Here is an 18,623-nt window from a genome sequence, read left to right on the forward strand (position 1 = left end):
ATTTAGCCAATCACACAGTTTACAATGTAAAACCCTGTCTCATCACATTGTTAGTCAGTCTTATCCAAATTAGAAGCCTCGGTTTTGGTTGATTTTATGTGTCAAGATATAATGAAAAGTTTGACTTACATAGTGCTCATACAGATCAGAATCATTACACAATGCATTAAGCTAAAGCAATAACCGTACAGAATGAAGTGTGAAAGCTACAGAGAAAGTGCAATGCAGGTAAACGATAAAGTGCAAGATCATAACAAGGTAGATTGTGAAATTGAAAGTCCACTTTATCGTACAAGAGGTCTGTTCAAGAGTGGGAAAGGAGTGGTCCTTGAGCTCAGTGGCATATGCCTTCAGGCTTTTGTATCTTCTACTCAATGGGAGAAGGGAGAATGTACAGGTTGGGTAGCGTCTTTGATTCCACCAGCTTCTCTACTGAAGTAGGAAGTATAGTCCGTACAGAAGACACTGGTTCCTATGATGTGCTATGTCCACAATTCCATACAATTTACATGCAGAGCCATTATACATCCAGACAGGATGCTCTCTATGGTGCATCAATAAAAATTGGTAAGGGTCAGTGGAGACATACCAAATTCTTTTCGCTTCCTGGTGATGACATCAATGTGGTTTGACTAGGATGCGTTATTAGTGCTGTTCACTCCTAGGAACTTGAAGCTCACAGACTCAACAATGTAGACAGGAGAGTGTGCACTGACCCCTCTTCTTGAAGTCAATTACCATCTTTTGTGTCTTGCTGACATTGAGGGAAAGGTGGTTGTCATGACATCACGTTGTTAAGCTCTCTATCTCCTTCCTGTGCTCCGACTCATCGTTAATTGAGATACGACTCACTTCGGTTGTATCATCTGTAAATCCCTACATGGGATGGGTTCCCAACCTGGGGTCCACGGACCCCTTGCTTAATGGTATTGGTCCATGGCATAAGAACATTGACAATCCCTGCAGTGTAGATGGAGTTACAACCGAATCTGGCCAAGTATCCAGGGCGTAGGGTAAGGGTCTTAGGACACAACCTTGTGGAGCAACATTGCTTACTGAATGCGATCTGTTGGTCAGCAAGCCAAGGTTCCAGTTGCAAAGAGAGACATTGACTCCTACGGTCTAAGATTTGGTGACAAGCTTGCCTCGAATTATAGCACTAAAGGCAGAACTGTTGTCGATGGACAATAGTTGACATGGGTATCTTTGAAGTCCTTACATTCCAGAAATGAGCATAGGGCCAGGAAAATGGCATCTGCCATAGACCTAATTCAGCTGTAGTTGAAATGCAGTGAGTCAACGTGGTCTGGGAGGCTGGAATTGATGTGTGCCATGAACATGCCTCTCAAAGTACTTCATGATATTAGATGTCAGAGCCACTGGATAAGAGTCATTAAGGCCCATTATCTTGTTTTTCTTGGATAACAGAATGATAGTGATCTTCTTAAGGCAGGAGGGAACTACAGTCTGAAGCAGGGAAAGGTTAAAAAAACATCTGCAAATACCCTGCCAGCTAATCCACACAGGTTCTACAGACATGGCCTAATGCTTTCCATGGGTTCACCATCCAGAAAACTGACCTTACTCCCATGATAGTGACTGTAGATCCAGTAACCCTTTAGAATATACAAGCCCTGCTTAGCACCTGACTCATTTTCTGCACTACAATGAATTCCACTGCATGATCTCAATATTTGAGAAAAAGGCGTCAACTTAATTTGGCCGTTTCAAACCCCTATTTGCTCCAAGGTGTTTCATTGTATGCCCTTAGTTTATTGACCTCCTATGCAACCATATTTGCTGCAGAGAAACCAGCAGCAACCCTATGCAGGCCCAAAAGAGTGGACCATTCTCGATGAGGCACTCAGCCCCCACACACCCACCAGACGCAAAGGGCCCGTTTACTACAGACAAGTTCAGCAGTGAGGGGCTTTTGGCCAGAGTAAATCAGAGGCTCTATTCTGAGAACATGCTATGGGCCCTATCAGTAAGTAAGGCTCCACAAGGGGTGTAGGTTGAGTTCAATTTTAAAGATTTCAAAGGATTTAAACCTATTAAAACTGACATAAATAATTAATAGCTAAAAACACAGAGTTAGAAATGGCAAGCAAAATATAAAAATATCTGAAGCAAAATTATAAAAATGTGAATTTTTCCAGAAATAAAATTACCTTTCCTTTTGCCTTCTAAACAGTAGGCCTATAATCTCCATTTAAATCAGTGGTGTGTTGTATGCTGCCACAGTACTAATCTAGCTCAAAATTCAAGTGGTAATTCCCAGCAGAAAGCTAGAGAATCCAATTAATTGTTTGACGGGCAAGATGACAGGAAAATCTGTTTGACATATCAAACACACAGCAATTGTGCACAATCCTGGGGCTTACTTCAATGAGGATGGCCGAGTGTCAGATACTTCCCTTTTAGAAAAGCTGATTAACATACAGCACCAGCAAGGCCTAGTTATGTCTAACATTGTAATGATTTTTCTAACTGTGTATTAACGTGATAGAGCTCATTCTTATGTTTAGATTTCAGATTTGGATAAAGCCAACCAAGATTGAGGCTGAAATTGTGAATTAAGGTTTTTAAACAGACATTATAAAACTTGCAAAGTTGATAGTAAACTCACAGAGTAACTTCAAATATGCTACTTATGTGCTCATAGGGGTGATATTCTATATAGCATTTTCAGAAACCAAGAAAATGGAATCTGAATTCTAGAAGAAAAACTTTCCAGATCAGAAATTTCCACAATATCTTATGTACATCAATAAATTTCCTATCTCAAACTATTCTTCTGTGAAATTAAACTCAATGGCTCCCTATCAAGTTTGTGCCAAGTTTTTAAGCGGATCCTCAGCAGGATCAGGCCGAATTACAAAATTCTGGCCGTGAAGACGTATAGGTCCTGGAAAGCTCTTAATCTAGTGTCAGTCTCACCAGAATGGGCCGGAACTACTCAGGAGTGGGCCCAGAAGTCCAAGCAGCAACTGACTTTTTGCCTTTCAATATTTATGCTTCCAAAAATAATCCTTTCACTTTTTCTGCATCACAAAATTTATCCCAACTGTCTCCAATTTGAAGGCAACTTGAAAAACCAAATGTTTCTCTTGCCAAAGATTCTGCTGGACCATTTCAGAAGTTTTGGTTTTTATTTATTATCATTTCTCAATCCCAAGTGCCTGCTAGCTGCTCCCATGCCCCTTCAACACTAACACATTCACTCTATTGCCTGGATCTGCCATAACAAAAGCAAAGTTCATTTACTTGTATCCAATGGAACATCCATGCAGTCTGCTTTGCTTCCTAGTACAGGTCCTCCACTGATTGCTACAGGCTTCCAATCCCGTGAAATGTCCATAAAACGAGCAGTTTGCAAGTCCAAAATGCAGGCACAGAATTCCCACAGGCAGAAGATATCTGCAGCCCCACAACAGTCAATAAATCCTCGCCGCCAGGTCTCCCAAATTCTTGTTCGTATGTATGGCCTACATACAAGTCTACAGTTCATGAGCTGGGGAGGACCTACAGTACTGTGGAAAAATCTTTGTCTCATAAATAGAGCTAGATTTTTTCACAGTACTGTATTTGTCAGCATGGAGCAGAGAGAGAGTTGGTAAATCTGGCGGGAGTATAGGATGTTGGGAATGGCGAGGGTGGAGTGGCTGGGGGTGGGGGGGGTGCGCGGGTGCAGACACATTCAGCCCTGAGACTCCAGGCAAGGTCATTTGATTCCAAACAATCGGTTAATTGGTCATTACAGAATGTCTCTCTCGGTGCTTCCTGCTCCCCCCCCCCCTTCCTCTTTTCCCAACCAAAATTCCTCTCTTCCTGCCCGCTTCCCACTCTCAGCCCACAATAAAGACCCATATCAGAATCAGGTTTATCATCACTCACACATCATGAAATGTGTGGCTTTGTTTTTGTGGCAGCAGTAAAATGCAACAAATAAAATTACTACAGTACTGTGCAAAAGTCTGAGGCATCCTAGCTATTTATGTGTGCCTAAGACTTTTGCACAGTACTGGAGAGTAAGATTGTTAGAATCCAACACATACTGATTTCACTTCCATATTCCACAAGTATAGTTACTGGCAAGCCCACCCATAAGATTGTGATACATTCTTTAGTGCATTGTAAAACATAAATCAGTATTAACCAAAAGAAAAATATTTCTGCAGACTTAAAAGAAAAATGCATTTCTTGTCCAAATAGTAAAAAAAAATGCTTTCATTGTTTTTTTAAAACTAATCAGCATATTTATTGCACATGTAATCTTGCAATTAATTTTCAGTCCAAAAAAATAGAACTCTTCATGAATCAGTCTATCATCCTTGCACAGGGACAATACTAATTTTCTCTGTATCATTTCAGTTTTAGTGTGTGTCTTGTTATTCACTTAATATTCAACGTTCCCAAGTGCTCAAATGTTGAGGCTGAAATAATTGATTTAAGTTCTACTCTCTCAACTTTAGAGCAGTGTTAATGATGAAGTGAAGAAACAATTCCAGCATAGTACTAGCAAATCTCTTTGGCATTGTGCACAGATTAATCTCAAGTTGATTGCCAAGGCTGAGCAAAGGTACAGGGCAAATGGCAAAAAGCATAAATATATGCAAATATGGAAAGGCAAATGTGACAAGGACAAGGGGAAGGACCACAAGAGGAGTATGTGGGTGGGATAGTGCAGTTAGAGCTTGGAAAACCCTACTGTGAGGTGAGGCTGCAAATTACTAATATTGGAAATATGATGCATATCGGAAAATACTTGCAATAAAATCTTGTAACCTTGTGGCCCTGTAGGTCTTGATTCACATTAGTGACAGGGGAGTTCAGCTCCATTACAAATAATGACAACAAGCTAGTTTTGAACTTTTAAAAAAACAATGCAAAATGGAATCAATCAGGATGATTGCAGTGAGTACTTGAGGTTAGCTGGTGGTTTGGGAGGTGGGGGGGGGAAGGGAGAAGTGGGGCTGGGGCAGAAAGATCTGCCCTCCAGTGGTCTAGAAGAGGGTGGGGCGAAAATGGGGAGAAGTGGGGCTGGGGCAGAAAGACCTGCCCTCCAGTGGTCTAGAGGAGGGTGGGGCGAAAATGGGGAGAAGTGGGGCTGGGGCAGAAAGACCTGCCCTCTAGTGGTCTAGAGGAGGGTGGGGTGAAAATGGGGAGAAGTGGGGCTGGGGCAGAAAGACCTGCCCTCTAGTGGTCTAGAGGAGGGTGGGGTGAAAATGGGGAGAAGTGGGGCTGGGGCAGAAAGACCTGCCCTCTAGTGGTCTAGAGGAGGGTGGGGTGAAAATGGGGAGAAGTGGGGCTGGGGCAGAAAGACCTGCCCTCTAGTGGTCTAGAGGAGGGTGGGGTGAAAATGGGGAGAAGTGGGGCTGGGGCAGAAAGTCTTGCCCTCTAGTGGTCTGGAGAAGGGTGGGGCGGGAATGGGGAGAAGTGGGGCTGGGTCAGAAAGGCCTGCCCTCTAGTGGTTTGGGGGGGTGGGGGGGAAATGGGGCTGAGCAGAAAGATCTCCTCTTTACTGATTTGGAGGGGTACTTGTACAATAACAGTTCTTTCATCAGTTCCAATAAAAGTATAAAATTCAGCATCAACTGTTCAAATAAAAATTCAAAATCAACTGTTACTTGAAATCCACTAATTGAGTGAACAAATTGGTTTGATTATTAAAATAGAAAATGCTAAATGCACCTATGATGGAAGAGATGAAATAGTTAACATTTAGCTAGTAAATGTTTTCCCTCTTATAGAGTCTTTTGCACCGCCTTTGTTCACACATTTAACTCATTCCCTTTTAAATGACTTCCTCATGTCTGCTTCAATTGTCAAAGGTAAAACACTTAGCTAGTGCAATGTTTTACAGCAGCAAGATCAGGGTTCAATTCTTGCCTTTGTCTGTAAAGAGTATGTATATTCTGCCCCACGACCGAGTGAGTTTCCTCCAGCGCTCCGATCTCCTCTCACATTCCAAAGATGTACTGTTAGGGAGAGCTGTGGCCACACAATGTTGATGCTTGCACAATCCTCTCTGATTTGATTTGATGAAAGAGGCATTTCACTATCTTTCAATGCTCATGACAAATTAAGCTAGATCTTTAATTTTTACCTTTAAAGATTTTATTTCCTTTCTTCCCTATTACATAATCCCATTTCACATCTTTAGTCATGCAACCATTGACCCTTTATTCTGTGTATCCTAATTTTGTTAAAATTGTTTGTGAAACATCGTCTAAAACCTTCAGAAAATCCACATCATAATGATTAAGTTGTTTCTTTATGAATATTTTCTGCTGGGATATCAAAAAAATTCAGTTTAATGAAGTATGATTTCCTTTTCTAAACCTGTACTGGATCTCTGTATATCCCTATTGTCCCAATTGCCATTTCTAATTCCACTAACATCTTTCTTGTATCCAAGACTACAGTAAACCTCTTTTGTAATCACCACCTCTGTGGCCCAATAACAACTGAGGATAAACTCCAATCTGAAGATAATTTATTTACTTTAACCATGGTCAGCCTCTTAAGTGGCAATGTTCTTCCCATTTATTACCACTATGGCCTCCCATCCGATTAAGATGTTGGCACCATTCTTACAAGGCCCAGACCAATTCAAAATTCTAATTTAGTATCAATCATGCTATCCCCCTTTATCTGTAAATCATTGTATTGGTCCCTACTCAGCTCGGCCCCTCTTGCAAACACACACAACAGTTACCAGCTGACCAAGGACTTTTGGCTCTTGCTTTTGCCAAATTTTTCTAGTGTCAGTTCTTAATTTCTTTCCAACTCCCCTCTCCTTTTACTAAACCTGTCTCAAACCTAAACTGTTCACTTAATCTTCACCACATCTTGTTTAATAATATTCTTTCTCCTTTTTGTCTTTCAGTTTTGACATTGGCTCCCTTACCCTTCCATCCTAAGGAGGCACAGGATCCAAGGGGACATTGCTTTGTGGATCCATAACTGGCTTGCCCACAGAAGGCAAACAGTGGTTGTAGACGGGTCATGCTCTGCATTGAGGTCGGTGACTAGTGGGATGCCTCAGGGATCTGTTCTGGGACCCCTACTCTTTGTGAATTTTATAAATGACCTGGATGAGGAAGTGGAGGGATGGGTTAGTAAGTTTGCTGATGACACAAAGGTTGGGGGTGTTGTGGATAGTGTGGAGGGCTGTCAGAGGTTACAGCAGGACATTGATAGGATGTAAAACTGGACTGAGAAGTGGCAGATGGAGTTCAACCCAGATAAGTGTGAGGTAGTTCGTTCTGGTAGGTCAAATATGATGGCAGAATATAGTATTAATGGTAAGACTCTTGGCAGTGTGGAGGATCAGAGGGATCTTGGGTCTGAGTCCATAGGGCACTCAAAGCTGCTGCACAGGTTGACTCTGTGGTTAAGAAAGCATACAGTGCATTGGCCTTCATCAATTGTGGAATTGAATTTAGGAGCCGAGATGTAATATTGCAGCTATATAGGACCCTGGTCAGACCCCACTTGGAGTACTGTGCTCAGTTCTGGTGGCCTCACCATGGGAAGGATGTGGAAGCCATAGAAAGAGTGCAGAGGAGATTGACAAGGATGTTGCCTGGATTGGGAGCATGCCTTATGAGAATAGGTTGAGTGAACTTGGCCTTTTCTCCTTGGAGCGACGGTGGATGAGAGGTGACCTGATAGAGGTGTACGAGATGATGAGAGGCATTGATCATGTGGATAGTCAAGAGGCTTTTTGCCAGGGCTGAAATGGCTAACAGGAGGAGGCATTGTTTTGAGGTGCTTGGAAGTAGGTACAAAGAGGATGTCAGAGGTAAATTATTATTATTGTTTTTCCACAGAGTGGTAGGTGTGTGGAATGGAATGCTGGCGACAGTGGTGGAGGCGGATATGATAGGATTTTTGAAAGAGACTCCTGGATAAGTACGTGGAGCTTAGAAAAATTGAGGGCTATGGGCAACCCTAGATAATTTCTAAAGTAAGGACATGTTCAGCACAGCTTTGGGGAGCAAATGCCTGTATTGTGCTGTAGGTTTTCTATGTTTCTATCCCTGTACAGTGAAGGAATTCCAAGCCTGTTCTTGGAACAAATTGAAAATGCTTGATTGGGGTTCTATCCCAACCATATGCAAACTAGTCTCTTTGAAGTTAGATCTCCTCCAGTTACAGAAATTCTATTCAAACTCCCCTTGCCCTTCTCCATTAATAATCTAAGCCTTACTATGTGTGATGCACCATCAATAACTCACGCTGAGACTTAGGAAGCGAGATATCGGCTTTTATTGACTGGAAGAATAAACATCCTGGGGAAAATGAGGGAGAGCAGCAGCCCACAGTCGCCTTTATACAGGGGTCTGTGGGAGGAGCCACAGGAGCAGTCAGCAGGGTCTGTGGGAGGAGCCACAGGAGCAGTCAGACAGGTATATCTAGTTCACCACATTCACCCCCCCTTTGTTTTAAAAAAAGTCCCCAAGTATATTTACAGGTTAAGTCTATCAGGTGGTCGAATCTGTCGCTGCGATCTACGTAGCTCCGGCTGCAATTGCACAGGTGCCGGAGGTGCTGTTTGCACCGGAGGCGGAGAGCGGGTTGGTTCTGTCCCAACTGGAGGTGTCAGGGATCCCTCGTGTGTGTGCGAGGTCCCCGGAATAGACGCGTACGAGATGCCCGGTACATGAGCGTCGTGAGGAGTCTGGGTGTGGCACGGTGTGTGCGGTGTCACCTCGGGTACAGGGTTCATAGTTACCGTGGAATGTTCGGGGTAGTGGTCTGCTGTTCCGGCGGGCGCCAGGTCGCGGACAGAGACCGTGTCCTCCCGCCCATCAGGCAAGACCACGTAGGCATACTAGGGATTAGCATGCAGGAGGTGAACCCTCTCGACCAGCGGGGAGTACTTATTACTCCTCGCATGTTTACGTAGCAGCACTGGCCCCGGGGACGTCAGCCAAACTGGTAGGGTGGTCCCAGTGACAGACTTCCTGGGAAAAGAGAATAGGCGTTCGTGAGGGGTGGCATTAGTGGACGTACACAACAGGGAGCGGATAGAGTGGAGTGTCTCAGGGAGGACCTCCTGCCATCGGGAGACCGGCAACCCTTTTGACTTAAGGGCTAAAAGTGTGGCCTTCCACACTGTGGCATTCTCCCTCTCCACCTGGCCATTCCCCTGGGGATTATAACTCGTGGTTCGACTAGTAGCAATGCCCCTAGCTAGCAGGAACCAGTGCAACTCGTCACTCATAAAGGAGGACCCTCTATCACTGTGGACATAGCAGGGATATCCGAACAGAGTGAAGAGCTGGCGCAGGGCTTTTATGACCGACGTGGTAGTAGTGTCGGGGCAGGGAATGGCAAAGGGGAATCGCGAGTACTCGTCAATAATACTGAGAAAGTAGACATTGCGGTCGGTGGAGGGAAGGGGGCCCTTAAAGTCAACACTCAGTCGCTCAAAAGGGCGGGTGGCTTTGACAAGCTGCGCAGTGTCAGGACGGTAGAAGTGCGGTTTGCACTCAGCGCAGATCTGGCAGTCCCTGGTCATCGTCCTGATGTCCTCCAGGGAGTACGGCAGGTTCCGGGCTTTAATGAAATGGTAAAATCGGGTGACCCCCGGATGGCAAAGATGGGCATGAAGGGCATACAGCTGGTCGAGCTGTGCACTAGCACACGTTCCCCGGGATAGGGCATCAGAGGGTTCATTGAGCCTGCCAGGCCGGTACAGGATATCATAATTGTAGGTGGAGAGTTCTATTCTCCATCGCAAAATTTTATCATTTTTGATTTTGCCCCGCTGTTGGTTGCTGAACATGAACGCAACCGAGCGCTGGTCGGTCAGCAAGGTGAACCTTTTGCCGGCGAGATAGTGCCTCCAGTGCCTAATAGCTTCCACTATGGCCTGGGCTTCTTTCTCCACCGCGGAGTGCCGAAGTTCAGAGCCTTGAAGGGTACGAGAAAAAAACGCCACTGGTCTGCCTTCCTGATTGAGGGTAGCAGCCAGCGCGACGTCAGAGGCGTCACTCTCTACTTGGAAGGGAATGGTCTCGTCCACCACGTGCATCGTTGCTTTGGCAATGTCCCCTTTAATGCAGCTGAAGGCTGCGCGGGCCTCGGCAGAGAGGGGAAAAGTGGTAGACCTGACCAGGGGGCGGGCCTTGTCTGCGTAATGGGGGACCCATTGGGCGTAATAGGAAAAAAAACCCAGGCACCGTCTGAGGGCTTTGAGAGTGGTGGGAAGAGGGAGTTCTAACAGGGGGCACATATGGTCGGGGTCAGGGCCAATGACCCCGTTCTCCACGACATACCCAAGGATAGCGAGTCGTGTGGTTCTGAACACACACTTGTCCTTGTTATAAGTGAGGTTCAAAGCTTCGGCCACTTGGAAAAATCGTTGGAGGTTGGCTTCGTGATCCGACCAGTCGCGACCACAGATGGTGATGTTATCTAGATAGGGAAATGTGGCCTTCAGTTTGTACTGGTCCACCATCCGGTCCATCTCCCTCTGGAAGACTGAGACCCCATTTGTGACACCAAATGGGACGCGCAGGAAGTGATAGAGCCTGCCGCCCGCCTCGAAGGCGGTGTAGGGGCGGTCCTCTGGGCGGATGGGGAGCTGGTGATAAGTGGATTTCAGATCTATTGTCGAGTACACCTTGTACTGAGCTATCTGGTTGACCATATCCGTGATGCGGGGTAGGGGGTACGCGTCAAGCTGCGTGAATCTATTGATGGTCTGGCTATAGTCCACAACCATCCTATTTTTCTGCCCAGTCCGAACAACAACCACCTGGGACTGCCATGGGCTTGTGCTCGGCTCAATGATCCCCTCCCCGAGCAGCCGCTGCACCTCTGAATGAATAAAGGCCCTGTCCCCTGCGCTGTACCTCCTGCTTTTAGTCACCACCGGTTTACAGTCGGGGGTCAGGTTGGTGAACAGCGATGGGGGAGGGATCTTGAGGGTGGAGAGGCTGCAAGTAGTGTCAGTAGCACAGCTATCGGCATGGTGCTGGGCGGGATGTGTGGTTCGGTGTGTATGTGCGTGTGGTAACGGAGTATATGGCGAAGTCCCACCAAACTGAGGATTCCTGACAGTGAGTGGTGGGAGGGGCCCGTCATATGCCATAGTCACACTTTTGAGATGGCTCTGGAAGTCGAGCCCCAACAGCACAGGTGCGCACAGTCGAGGCATGACCAGGAACGCAAAGTTCCGATATTCTGTGCCCTGCACCACCAATGTCGCTACACAACCCACCCGGATGTCTGTGGAATGCGACCCAGAAGCCAAGGTGATCTTCTGACGTGCCGGCCGTGTCACGAGTCCGCAGTGTTGCACCGTGTCCGGGTGAATAAAACTCTCAGTGCTGCCTGTGTCAAACAGGCAGCTAGTCCTGTGCCCCTCCACCAGGATGTCCATCATCAACCTTGCGAGCTGGTGCGGAGCGCTTTGATCGAGGGTCACGGTAGCCAGCGTTGAACGGGGCGAGTCGGGGGCGGGGCCTGGTGACGCCGGCAAAGATGGCCGCTCACATCCGGGCATGCAAGATGGCGGCTCCCAGGTCGCACACGGGTAGGTAGGTAGGGGCATGGTGACGCCGGCAAAGATGGTTGTCCACATCCGGGCATGCAAAATGGTGGCCCCCAGGTCTCAGATGCAGTGCTGCTCGACCCCGGGCGCGGTTTAGATTTACAGACCTTGGCGAAATGGCCCTTCTTCCCGCAGCTGGAACAAGTCGCTTCGCAAGCCGGGCAGCTGTTTCTGGGATGTTTCTGAAGCCCACAAAAGTAACAGAGTTTTATGCCTGGCGAATTCGAGGAGTTCATGATACCGCGACTGGCAGCGGCGTTGGCGAATTCGCTCGGAACCGGGGAATCGCGCGGCTGGACCGCCTCGGCGTACAGCTGTGCAGCCTCCAACGTATCAGCCGTCTCTATCGCTGAGCGTAAGGTAAGATCAGCTTTTTCCAGCAGCCGCTGGCGCAAATACACTGACCTGACTCCAGTCACAAAAGCGTCTCGGACCAAGAGTTCCACATGCTGTTCCGCTGTGAGCGTCTTGCAGTCACAAGTCCGCACGAGTGCCTGTAGAGCTCGGAGAAATTCAGCAGTCGACTCCGTAGGCCGCTGTTTTCGTGTTGCCAAGCGATGCCGGGCATAAACTGCGTTCACCGGCCGCAGGTACTGTCTTTTGAGGGCGTCAAGCGCCCCCTCGTAGGTCGAGATGTCCCTGATGAATGAATAAACTTTTGGGGCGACCCTCGAGAGGAGAAGTCTGAGCCTAACAGCTGAGTCGGTGGCACGAACCTCCTCCAAGTATGATTGGAAGCATACAAGCCAGTGTTCAAAGGCAAGAGCTGCTTCAGGGTCTTGGGGGTCCAAATCTAAGTGTTCTGGGCGTAAAATGGTTTCCATGTTTTAACTTCCAGTCAATAAAATTGATGCACCATCAATAACTCACGCTGAGACTTAGGAAGCGAGATATCGGCTTTTATTGACTGGAAGAATAAACATCCTGGGGAAAATGAGGGAGAGCAGCAGCCCACAGTCGCCTTTATACAGGGGTCTGTGGGAGGAGCCACAGGAGCAGTCAGCAGGGTCTGTGGGAGGAGCCACAGGAGCAGTCAGACAGGTATATCTAGTTCACCACATTCACCCCCCCTTTGTTTTAAAAAAAGTCCCCAAGTATATTTACAGGTTAAGTCTATCAGGTGGTCGAATCTGTCGCTGCGATCTACGTAGCTCCGGCTGCAATTGCACAGGTGCCGGAGGTGCTGTTTGCACCGGAGGCGGAGAGCGGGTTGGTTCTGTCCCAACTGGAGGTGTCAGGGATCCCTCGTGTGTGTGCGAGGTCCCCGGAATAGACGCGTACGAGATGCCCGGTACATGAGCGTCGTGAGGAGTCTGGGTGTGGCACGGTGTGTGCGGTGTCACCTCGGGTACAGGGTTCATAGTTACCGTGGAATGTTCGGGGTAGTGGTCTGCTGTTCCGGCGGGCGCCAGGTCGCGGACAGAGACCGTGTCCTCCCGCCCATCAGGCAAGACCACGTAGGCATACTGGGGATTAGCATGCAGGAGGTGAACCCTCTCGACCAGCGGGGAGTACTTATTACTCCTCGCATGTTTACGTAGCAGCACTGGCCCCGGGGACGTCAGCCAAACTGGTAGGGTGGTCCCAGTGACAGACTTCCTGGGAAAAGAGAATAGGCGTTCGTGAGGGGTGGCATTAGTGGACGTACACAACAGGGAGCGGATAGAGTGGAGTGTCTCAGGGAGGACCTCCTGCCATCGGGAGACCGGCAACCCTTTTGACTTAAGGGCTAAAAGTGTGGCCTTCCACACTGTGGCATTCTCCCTCTCCACCTGGCCATTCCCCTGGGGATTATAACTCGTGGTTCGACTAGTAGCAATGCCCCTAGCTAGCAGGAACCAGTGCAACTCGTCACTCATAAAGGAGGACCCTCTATCACTGTGGACATAGCAGGGATATCCGAACAGAGTGAAGAGCTGGCGCAGGGCTTTTATGACCGACGTGGTAGTAGTGTCGGGGCAGGGAATGGCAAAGGGGAATCGCGAGTACTCGTCAATAATACTGAGAAAGTAGACATTGCGGTCGGTGGAGGGAAGGGGGCCCTTAAAGTCAACACTCAGTCGCTCAAAAGGGCGGGTGGCTTTGACAAGCTGCGCAGTGTCAGGACGGTAGAAGTGCGGTTTGCACTCAGCGCAGATCTGGCAGTCCCTGGTCATCGTCCTGATGTCCTCCAGGGAGTACGGCAGGTTCCGGGCTTTAATGAAATGGTAAAATCGGGTGACCCCCGGATGGCAAAGATGGGCATGAAGGGCATACAGCTGGTCGAGCTGTGCACTAGCACACGTTCCCCGGGATAGGGCATCAGAGGGTTCATTGAGCCTGCCAGGCCGGTACAGGATATCATAATTGTAGGTGGAGAGTTCTATTCTCCATCGCAAAATTTTATCATTTTTGATTTTGCCCCGCTGTTGGTTGCTGAACATGAACGCAACCGAGCGCTGGTCGGTCAGCAAGGTGAACCTTTTGCCGGCGAGATAGTGCCTCCAGTGCCTAATAGCTTCCACTATGGCCTGGGCTTCTTTCTCCACCGCGGAGTGCCGAAGTTCAGAGCCTTGAAGGGTACGAGAAAAAAACGCCACTGGTCTGCCTTCCTGATTGAGGGTAGCAGCCAGCGCGACGTCAGAGGCGTCACTCTCTACTTGGAAGGGAATGGTCTCGTCCACCACGTGCATCGTTGCTTTGGCAATGTCCCCTTTAATGCAGCTGAAGGCTGCGCGGGCCTCGGCAGAGAGGGGAAAAGTGGTAGACCTGACCAGGGGGCGGGCCTTGTCTGCGTAATGGGGGACCCATTGGGCGTAATAGGAAAAAAAACCCAGGCACCGTCTGAGGGCTTTGAGAGTGGTGGGAAGAGGGAGTTCTAACAGGGGGCACATATGGTCGGGGTCAGGGCCAATGACCCCGTTCTCCACGACATACCCAAGGATAGCGAGTCGTGTGGTTCTGAACACACACTTGTCCTTGTTATAAGTGAGGTTCAAAGCTTCGGCCACTTGGAAAAATCGTTGGAGGTTGGCTTCGTGATCCGACCAGTCGCGACCACAGATGGTGATGTTATCTAGATAGGGAAATGTGGCCTTCAGTTTGTACTGGTCCACCATCCGGTCCATCTCCCTCTGGAAGACTGAGACCCCATTTGTGACACCAAATGGGACGCGCAGGAAGTGATAGAGCCTGCCGCCCGCCTCGAAGGCGGTGTAGGGGCGGTCCTCTGGGCGGATGGGGAGCTGGTGATAAGTGGATTTCAGATCTATTGTCGAGTACACCTTGTACTGAGCTATCTGGTTGACCATATCCGTGATGCGGGGTAGGGGGTACGCGTCAAGCTGCGTGAATCTATTGATGGTCTGGCTATAGTCCACAACCATCCTATTTTTCTGCCCAGTCCGAACAACAACCACCTGGGACCGCCATGGGCTTGTGCTCGGCTCAATGATCCCCTCCCCGAGCAGCCGCTGCACCTCTGAATGAATAAAGGCCCTGTCCCCTGCGCTGTACCTCCTGCTTTTAGTCACCACCGGTTTACAGTCGGGGGTCAGGTTGGTGAACAGCGATGGGGGAGGGATCTTGAGGGTGGAGAGGCTGCAAGTAGTGTCAGTAGCACAGCTATCGGCATGGTGCTGGGCGGGATGTGTGGTTCGGTGTGTATGTGCGTGTGGTAACGGAGTATATGGCGAAGTCCCACCAAACTGAGGATTCCTGACAGTGAGTGGTGGGAGGGGCCCGTCATATGCCATAGTCACACTTTTGAGATGGCTCTGGAAGTCGAGCCCCAACAGCACAGGTGCGCACAGTCGAGGCATGACCAGGAACGCAAAGTTCCGATATTCTGTGCCCTGCACCACCAATGTCGCTACACAACCCACCCGGATGTCTGTGGAATGCGACCCAGAAGCCAAGGTGATCTTCTGACGTGCCGGCCGTGTCACGAGTCCGCAGTGTTGCACCGTGTCCGGGTGAATAAAACTCTCAGTGCTGCCTGTGTCAAACAGGCAGCTAGTCCTGTGCCCCTCCACCAGGATGTCCATCATCAACCTTGCGAGCTGGTGCGGAGCGCTTTGATCGAGGGTCACGGTAGCCAGCGTTGAACGGGGCGAGTCGGGGGCGGGGCCTGGTGACGCCGGCAAAGATGGCCGCTCACATCCGGGCATGCAAGATGGCGGCTCCCAGGTCGCACACGGGTAGGTAGGTAGGGGCATGGTGACGCCGGCAAAGATGGTTGTCCACATCCGGGCATGCAAAATGGTGGCCCCCAGGTCTCAGATGCAGTGCTGCTCGACCCCGGGCGCGGTTTAGATTTACAGACCTTGGCGAAATGGCCCTTCTTCCCGCAGCTGGAACAAGTCGCTTCGCAAGCCGGGCAGCTGTTTCTGGGATGTTTCTGAAGCCCACAAAAGTAACAGAGTTTTATGCCTGGCGAATTCGAGGAGTTCATGATACCGCGACTGGCAGCGGCGTTGGCGAATTCGCTCGGAACCGGGGAATCGCGCGGCTGGACCGCCTCGGCGTACAGCTGTGCAGCCTCCAACGTATCAGCCGTCTCTATCGCTGAGCGTAAGGTAAGATCAGCTTTTTCCAGCAGCCGCTGGCGCAAATACACTGACCTGACTCCAGTCACAAAAGCGTCTCGGACCAAGAGTTCCGCATGCTGTTCCGCTGTGAGCGTCTTGCAGTCACAAGTCCGCACGAGTGCCTGTAGAGCTCGGAGAAATTCAGCAGTCGACTCCGTAGGCCGCTGTTTTCGTGTTGCCAAGCGATGCCGGGCATAAACTGCGTTCACCGGCCGCAGGTACTGTCTTTTGAGGGCGTCAAGCGCCCCCTCGTAGGTCGAGATGTCCCTGATGAATGAATAAACTTTTGGGGCGACCCTCGAGAGGAGAAGTCTGAGCCTAACAGCTGAGTCGGTGGCACGAACCTCCTCCAAGTATGATTGGAAGCATACAAGCCAGTGTTCAAAGGCAAGAGCTGCTTCAGGGTCTTGGGGGTCCAAATCTAAGTGTTCTGGGCGTAAAATGGTTTCCATGTTTTAACTTCCAGTCAATAAAATTGATGCACCATCAATAACTCACGCTGAGACTTAGGAAGCGAGATATCGGCTTTTATTGACTGGAAGAATAAACAACACTACATCCTGGGGAAAATGAGGGAGAGCAGCAGCCCACAGTCGCCTTTATACAGGGGTCTGTGGGAGAAGCCACAGGAGCAGTCAGCAGGGTCTGTGGGAGAAGCCACAGGAGCAGTCAGCAGGGTCTGTGGGAGAAGCCACAGGAGCAGTCAGCAGGGTCTGTGGGAGAAGCCACAGGAGCAGTCAGCAGGGTCTGTGGGAGAAGCCACAGGAGCAGTCAGACAGGTATATCTAGTTCACCACAATGTGATCACTGATTGCAACTGAGTGTTGTGAGGATTTGCTCCGCTGTGTGATACAGAGGCTCAGGCTTCGGGCCTGCTCCAGGCTTTGTGTCTGTGGACTCATTTTCGTTCTGAACGATACTGCTGGCTTTTGTTGTTTGCAAAATGTGTGTGTTTTTGTCCCTCTCTCTGCCCACTGGGTGTTTGTTAGTCTTTTTTTTAAAAAAGGAGTTCTTGTTTTGTGGTTGCCTGTACAGAGACAAATTTCAAGGTTGTACAGTTTATACACACTTTGATAATAAATGGACTTTGAATATACGTACACGGTTCTCAAAACCACATACAGAAAATTCACAGGACTGTAAACACCCAGAGAGAATTCTCTTGAACAGACTTTTACAACTCTTCCTCTTTGACTTTTGCTGCACTTCTCTTATCTGGAGGCAACAGAATACTGTGGGCAGCATGACAACCACACCATTTTGTTTATTTCCTTTCCCCCCAACAAAAAAATTTGCCTCAAAAGAACATTACACGCAGTCAGAACCTTATCTCGGTGTTAAAAGCAGTTCCATTAAGTTGAACAAGGCAGTCAGGGAAGAATGTTACATCAGGCAATGGAAGATTGAGAGCAAAATAAAGCACTTAGTTATTTTGGCTTATGGTTTTTAGTATCTTAATTCTAGAGGTACAGCACATGTGACCAATTAATCTGCTAACCTGTACTCTGGAAAGTGGGAGAAACCGGACCACCCCAAGGAAACTCACACAGTCGTGGGGAGAATGTGCAAACTCCTTACAGTTGGTGACGGAATTGAACCTGGATCAGGCAGACAGACAGACATACTTTATTGATCCCGGGGAAATTGGGTTTCGTTACAGCCGCACCAACCAAGAATAGTGAAGAAATATAGCAATAATCACTGGCGCTACAATAACATTACGCTATGCACTATGCTGCCATGCCGCCCAATTTGTGAAAAATATTGAAAAAATACCACACTGCTCACTATCCAGTCGCATTATGTGATGAGTTCACTATTTGGCTGTTCCTCCTGCCATAAATAATTCGCACTGAGCTATTGCACCGGGAGTCATGCAGTTATCCAGTACCTCAGTGAAATTTACAGTTACTTTTGAAAACAATAACAAATAGTGGGCCTTTTGAGCAAGGCAGGCACCCATACCAAGTCAAATCCGATCATAACCTGACGGCCATGAACTTCTAGTGCAGGGGTGTCAAACTCATTTTAGGTCACGGGCCAGATTGAGCAAAATGCAGCTTTATGCGGGCCAGATCAGTCGGACGCGTGCGAACGCAGCTTTCGTTGCCTCCGTTTTTTCAGCCTGCTCTCATGTGTCTCAGTCTCTGCTATAACTACAAAGTGTTTCACTTTACAAATTCCGTTTCTTATGAAGAAGACTGCCGAGCAAGACTGCCGAATAAACACAAAAAACCCTGAAAACCTGGTACCTGAATAAACTCAGCATTAGCCATATCATACACCATAGGCGCTTCAATTACTGGGGCCAGCTTTAATAGTAATTAGATATTATCTCGCGGGCCAAAGATAATTCCACCGCGGGCCGGATTTGGCCCGCGGGCCTTGAGTTTGACATATATGTTCTAGTGCAAGGAGGAGGGGCTTATTTCTATGCAGGCTCCTGAGTACCCTGGCAAAGTCTGAGTTTAATTCTCTTTACA

At 48.5% G+C, this 18,623-nt stretch overlaps 1 protein-coding gene and 1 non-coding gene across 7 annotated transcripts in view; both read right to left on the reverse strand.

Moving 5' to 3' along the window:
* Positions 1-18,623, reverse strand: part of LOC140727610 (type 2 lactosamine alpha-2,3-sialyltransferase-like) — a 114,499-nt gene that overhangs the window by 71,086 nt on the left and 24,790 nt on the right. The gene's annotated exons all lie outside the window — the stretch shown is intronic.
* Positions 4,298-4,399, reverse strand: LOC140728644 (U6 spliceosomal RNA). The gene has a single exon (XR_012099133.1). It is a non-coding gene; the product is annotated as a U6 spliceosomal RNA (small nuclear RNA).

The sequence above is a fragment of the Hemitrygon akajei genome, chromosome 5 (assembly GCF_048418815.1).
Source record: "Hemitrygon akajei chromosome 5, sHemAka1.3, whole genome shotgun sequence".
NCBI lineage: Eukaryota > Metazoa > Chordata > Chondrichthyes > Myliobatiformes > Dasyatidae > Hemitrygon > Hemitrygon akajei.